Source organism: Leopardus geoffroyi, chromosome C3 (genome assembly GCF_018350155.1).
Source record: "Leopardus geoffroyi isolate Oge1 chromosome C3, O.geoffroyi_Oge1_pat1.0, whole genome shotgun sequence".
NCBI classification, from domain to species: Eukaryota; Metazoa; Chordata; class Mammalia; order Carnivora; family Felidae; genus Leopardus; species Leopardus geoffroyi.
In genome coordinates this window covers 37,453,659-37,460,242 of record NC_059338.1, presented here as the reverse complement: position 1 = coordinate 37,460,242, position 6,584 = coordinate 37,453,659, and the positions used below count along the sequence as shown (strand labels likewise).

General features: G+C 39.3%; 1 pseudogene; it reads left to right on the top strand.

Annotated features, from left to right (window-relative positions):
* Nucleotides 1-2,088: 2,088 nt before the first annotated feature.
* LOC123586564 lies at nucleotides 2,089-5,309 on the top strand (annotated as a pseudogene).
* Nucleotides 5,310-6,584: the final 1,275 nt, after the last annotated feature.

The following is a 6,584-nucleotide window of genomic DNA, read 5'->3' as shown; positions in this document are numbered from 1 at the left end:
AATCTGTTAACCTTTTTAAACAGGATTTCAATTCCAACCACACAAATTCTTGAGAATCCACTAAATTGCAGGCAGAAATAGGGCCCCACACTGATCCTTTACATCCAACATGTCCTTATATGAGGCCAGAACAGAGTTGCTAAGACTGCGTCATGCTGCCCTAGGTCTGACTTAGATTTCTAGCTTTTAGTGAGGTGGAGTATTCTTTGCTGATTTGCATTTTCCTCATTGTAGCACTAAGCTCAATCATGCAACCTTTCTCTGTAGCGTTTCTTTGAAAGCACCAAAAAAATTAGCTTCAAAATTATTTTAAGTGATAGAGAATATTTAGTCCTTCCCTCTCACCACCAAGAAAAATATGACAAGTTTCAGGTTTTGAAAAACTACATTTTCCCATTTGTATCCAAATTTGAATGACTGCTTTACTACTCACCAGAAAAAAAATATTTCCAGTTCTCAGAAACCCACTATCTACTTACTGCTAAGTAGCTTATTTGTAGTTGGGAGTTACTAAGTTACTTCAAAATTCCTTTTCTATATAAGATACTACTAAACTTTTGGCAACAATAAATTTTATTTTTTTTTTTTATGGGAAGCTAGGCAAAACTGCCAAGGGAGTATTACAAACCACAAAATTGTTATTATTGAGAACAATCTTAATATTATGTGGCAACAAAGATACTGAGCCACATTCCACATTTGTATAAATTCTTCTGAAGTATAGCACGGCCATAATCAATGTTATATGATTAAATTTATTTCAAAATCTTGGTGGATCTGAGGCATATAAAATAATAATAATAATAATAATAATAATACAGAAAGAGAGAGAGAGTAGGCAAGGGAGGGGCAGAGAGATAGAGGGAGACACAGAACCCGAAGCAGGCTCCAGGCTCTGAGCTGTCAGTGCAGAGCTGGATGCAGGGCTCCAACCCATGAGACCATGACTTGAGCTGAAGTCAGATGTTCAACTGACTGAGCCACCCAGGCACCCCTAAAATAATATGTTTTAAATGAAGTCAGAACATTTTCTGAGTTTTCCCCCAAATTTTTGGAGAATAAGTTTCTTGGTCAATGTCAAGAATTTTTGAGACCCTGATAATTTGTCTCAAAATAACATTTTATTTAAAAATTTTAGGCTCTTTAGAAAGAGAAATTGCTTTGAAATGCTAATTACCCTCACCCTCCTTGGTTTCTATTGCATTTGTCATCATATCATCTTAAGACATGTTGGTAAGAGGCTGATATGGAAGGGCTTTGAAACAAGAAGAAAGTCTTTCCAACCTTGAATTAAGGTAATTTTAAGTATCAAGTCTGCAGACATCCAGGGGGTTGTTCAAGAACAAAGCTTCATCTGTTGCCTGTTCTTATGCATTTTAATGTACTGTACACTAAGACTCAAGAAAAAAAGGTTTAACAAGCTTCTGACTTTTGATTGAAACTCTTTTGCAGGGTTTTTCACAAAAAAACACACATTTTATAACCCAGAGAACTAAGTAAAGATTTTTTTTTTTTGTTTTAAGAAGAATGAGCCAGGTTTTGAAAGGCATTCTTCTAGAAACCTAAAACTTTGCTGATTGCTTCCAGGTTTTGATATATTTCTGTGGTTAACAGGATACCGCAGTAGGGGGCATCAAAGAGATAGTAAGTTTTGCACCTAGAAAATAATTCTATTTTTGTATTGAAATTGAATTTGCCTTTATAGATAGAATAAATTTACATTTCAAATAGCAAAGGGAATTCTGCAAAGGACTCCTACAACATCCAGACCCAAGTTATGTATAGTCTACCACCGTCAGTGACTTCTTTGCCAATTATCCTGGATCTGCAGAGAAATTCTTATAAGGGCATTTTAAGCACCATGAGAAATGTATGATTAACGTTTAGAGAAAAGCAATCTAGAATATAAAAACTATAGGTTATATGTCCAAAATACCTTTTTCTGAAGATCAGGAACTGTGGTCATCAGGGAGAATAGACACCTAATAAACAGAAATGGGAGCTGCTGGGGAGTAACAGGAGTTTAAGCTGAGTGAGGTGTGCCCAAAGCTCAGGGTGCTACATGGTGACCTGGATGGGGTTGGGGAGATGCCTGCCTGCATGGTGAGCCAGGTGCCTGTCAGGTGCCTGTCATCCTCAGAGAGGCTGTAAGGATTAAACTCACCTTTTTGCTCATCCCTGTTTTCATTTTTTAAAAAATGTTTATTTATTATTAAGAGACAGACACAGAGCGTGAGCAGGGGAGGGGCAGAGAGAGAGAGAGACAGAGCATGAGTGGGGAAGGAGCAGAGACAGAGGGAGACACAGAATCTGAAGCAGGATCCAGGCTCTGAGCTGTCAGCACAGAGCCCAACGCGGGGCTCAAAACTCACAAACTGCGAGATCATGACCCAAGCCGAAGTTGGTTACCTAAACAACTGAGCTATCCAGGGGCCCCTCATCCCTGTTTTCATTAATCAACACCTAAGTTTCTTGTCCTTGGCCTAGTCTTAAACTACTTCCCACCTCTTTCCAAATCATTTCACTGCATGTTTAGGAACTTCTAGTCCACAGATTAAACAAACTCTCGAATAATCTCAAACTATGACTGGGAACTCACCTTCAAGTCTTGGCTTAACTGAAACCTGGCTCTCACCTAGAGATACCCTCCTCTGTGGGGATTTCCAATCGCGGCTATTCTGACACCCAGCTATGGAGAAAGACATTTTATCAGCCCATAAATGGGACCGCCTCCTTCTTGCAAGTATTTAAAAGTTGCCTTTTTTCTTTTTGATTTTCTTAGCATGCATAGCCTGACCCTGCTCAGCACTATTTTTGAGGTTCAGTCAGCCTCCGAGAAGAATGTGTCCTCTTCTTCTTCTGTTTTTGTTCTTTGTTTTTGGCTGACAAGAGGCATGTAGTTCTTGGTGAGTACATTTAATTGGTAAAGGTTTGGTAAGTCTAAATGATGTTTAATAGGAAAAGTTCATATTTTGATCTTCATATTACCTTTCATTTTTTACAATATAAAAAGGTTTTTTATATTAAACTGTGAGTATGTATGAGAAAGGAGCCAATTTTTAAATGTTTCTTTTTGGGGGCGACTGGGTGGCTCAGTCGGTTAAGTGTCTGCCTTTGGCTCAGGTCATGATCTTGCATTGTGTGAGTTTGAGCCCCGCATCAGCTGTGTGCTGACAGCTCAGAGCCTACAGCCCGCTTCAGATTCTGTCTCCCTCTGTCTCTGCTCCTTCCCCACTCATGCTCTGTCTCTGTCTCTGTCTCTGTCTCTCTCAAAAATAAACAAACATTAAAAAAATTAAATGTTTCTTTTTGTATGTTAATCGACTACCTTAATGGAGTTTTGTTTTATATATCATTTGCCTGGAGTTACTTAATTATTTTCTTAAGTACTATTTACTGAAGCCAAGTACAATTACTGGTGTATTTAGGTTGTTTTTTCCAAGTTTTGCTCCCTAAATCAGACTCTAACTACTTTGAGGGCCACACTACCATGCTTATGTGACAATTACTTAAAGAAGCATTCTTAAGTCCTTGGAGGGATTCTGATCAATGCTTTCTCTGAAACCTTGTAAAAGTATTTTACTTCCTTTTGCAGCAAAGACAAGTAATACTGCTTATAATAAGTTTGGAAAGATTACTTGAATGGAGGCTGCTGCTTCTCACATTTCCATAAAAAGAGCCCTGTAGCAATCAACATTCTGCTAGTGCCATCCATGTTCTAGACCTTCACTTTTCCATCCTTATGTAACACTCCTTTCTCTGGAATTGATACTATCTGACTATCCTCATTGCTGTATCTTCACATCTTAAGGTTACTCCCCTCATTCTTGAAGATTTTGGCTCCTGTCTTCTCTTCATAACAACTTCCATCATCCTAGATGGCTCTATCTAACACTAAAGCCTCAAAGTTCTTTGACAGCTTGACCCCATTAACCCATCCCTCCAGTCACAGTTGTGGGAAGGAAGGCAAGTGTAGTAGGCCGAAGCTTTCATAGGCCCTAATGAACATGCTAGTATTTATGCTCTGTATATCTCCTTGCCTTGACTCTGAGCTGGCTGTGTGACCTGTATGGAAAAATTACATCAGTTCCAGCCCTAATACTTAAGAAGTCCTGAGAGCTCTCTAAAAAATCTGGGTTCAGAACTGATGTGTCATGCTTTCTCTGGAGTCGGTCGTTTTAGAACTGTCTCTTTCCCATCGCGGGTTGCTTGGAGTGAGCTCGCGGGTCTGTAAGACCAGAAAATTGAGAGTTTCTTCGCGCCCCTGTAGCTGCACCAGGGGGCTCTGCCGCCATCACCAAGCCACAAAATGAACATGTTGAGTTACACCGGAAGCACTGTGGCTATCATTTAGATTACCATGAGAAAAAGAGAAAGAAAGAAGGTTGAGAGGCTCATCAACATTCAAAGAAGGCAAAAAAGATGATTGGTCTGAAAGCTAAGTTCCACCATAAACAGCGCCATCCTGAGAAAATACAAATGAAAAAGACTATCAAGATGCATGAAAAGAGAAACACCAAGCAAAAGAATGATGAAAAGACTCCACAAGGAGCAGTACCTGAATATGTACTGGACAGGGAGGGACAGTCCCAAGCTAAAGTACTTCCCAACATGATTAAACAAAAATGAAAAGAGAAAGCAACAAAATGGGAAGTCCTTTGCTCAAAGTTCGTGCCCAGGGAGAAACAGAAGTATTAAAAGTTATTCGAACAGGAAAGAGAAAGAAGAAAGCATGGAAGAGGATGGTTACTAAAGTTGGCTTTGTTGGAGATGGCTTTACTCTAAAACCACCTAAATATGAAAAATTCATTAGGCCAGTGGGCTTACTTTTCAAAAAGGTCCATGTAACACATCCTGAATTGAAAGCCACCTTTTGCCTGCCAATAGTTGGTATAAAAGAGAATCCCTCATCCTCACTATATACATTTTTGGGTGTTCTTACAAAAGGTACTGTCATTGAAGTGAACGTAAGTGAGTTGGGTCTTGTGACACAAGGAGACAAGGTTATTTGGGGGAAAATATGCCCAGGTTACCAACAGTCCTGAAATCGATGGATACATAAATGTGGTCTTGTTGGTTTGACAGCAGTTTCAGACAAGTAACTTTACAATTACTGATTTCAACAATAGAATTTAGTGATTCATCACTTACATAGAACACCCAGTACTCATCCCATCAAGCATCTTCCTTAATGCCCCTCACCCATTTAGCCATCCCCCACACCCAACACTCCTCTAGCACTCTTCAGTTTGTTCTCTGTATTTAAGAGTCTCTTATGGTCTGTCTCCCTCTCCGTTTTTATATTATTTTTGCTTCCCTTCCCTTATGTTCATCTGTTTTGTATCTTAAATTCCACATATGTATGAAGTCATATTTGTCTTTCTCTGACTGACTGATTTTGCTTCGCATAATAGACTCTAGTTCCATCCACGTTGCTACAGATGGCAAGATTTCATTCATTTTGATTGCTGAGTAGTATTCCATTAGTGTGTGTGTGTGTGTGTGTGTGTGTGTGTGTGTGTGTGTGTGTATCACCTCCTCTTTATCCATTCATCCATTGATGGACATTTGGGCTTTTTCCATACTTTGGCTATTGTTGATAGTACTGCTATAAATATTGAGGTGCATGTGCCCCTTCGAAATAGCATACCTGTATCCCTTGGATAAATACCTAGTAGTGCAATTGCTGGGTCATAGGGTAGTTCTATTTTTAATTTTTTGAGGAACCCCCATACTGTTTTCCAGAGTGGCTGTTGCATTCCCATCAACAGTGCAAAAGTGTTCCTCTTTCTCCGCATCCTCACCAACATCTGTTATTGCCTAAGTTGTTAATTTTAGCCATTCTGACAGGTGTGAGATGGTATTCCATCATGGTTTTCATTTGTATTTCCCTGATGATGAGTGATGTTGAGCACTTTTCATGTGTCTATTAGCCATCTGGATGTTGTCTTTGGAAAAGTGTCTATTCATGTCTTTTGCCCATTTCTTCACTGGATTATTTGTTTTTTTGGGTTGTTGATTTAGATAAATTCTTTATAGATTTTGGATACTAACTCTTTATCTGACATGTCATTTGCAAAGATCTTTTCCCATTCCGTTGCTTTTTAGTTTTGCTGACTGTTTCTTTCACTGTGTGAAAACTTTTTATTTTGATGAGGTCCCAATAGTTCTTTTTTGCTTTTGTTTTCCTAGCCTCCAGAGACATGTCAAGTAAGAAGTTGCTGCGGCTGAGGTCAAAGAGGTTTTTGCCTGCTTTCTCCTCTAGGATTTTGATGGCTTCATGTCTTACATTGAGGTCTTCATTCCATTTTGAGTTTGTTTTTGTGTACGGTGTAAGAAAGTGGTCCAGGTTCATTCTTCTGCATGTCGCCGCCCAGTTTTCCTAGCACTACTTGCTGAGGAGACTGTCCTTATTCCTTTGGATATCCTTTCCTGCTTTGTCAAAGATTAGTTGGCCATACATTTGTGGGTCCATTTCTGGGTTCTCTATTCTGTTCCATTGATCTGAGTGTGTTCTTGGGCCAGTACCATACTGTCTTGATGATTACAGCTTTGTAGTACAGCTTGAAGTCTGGGATTGTGAT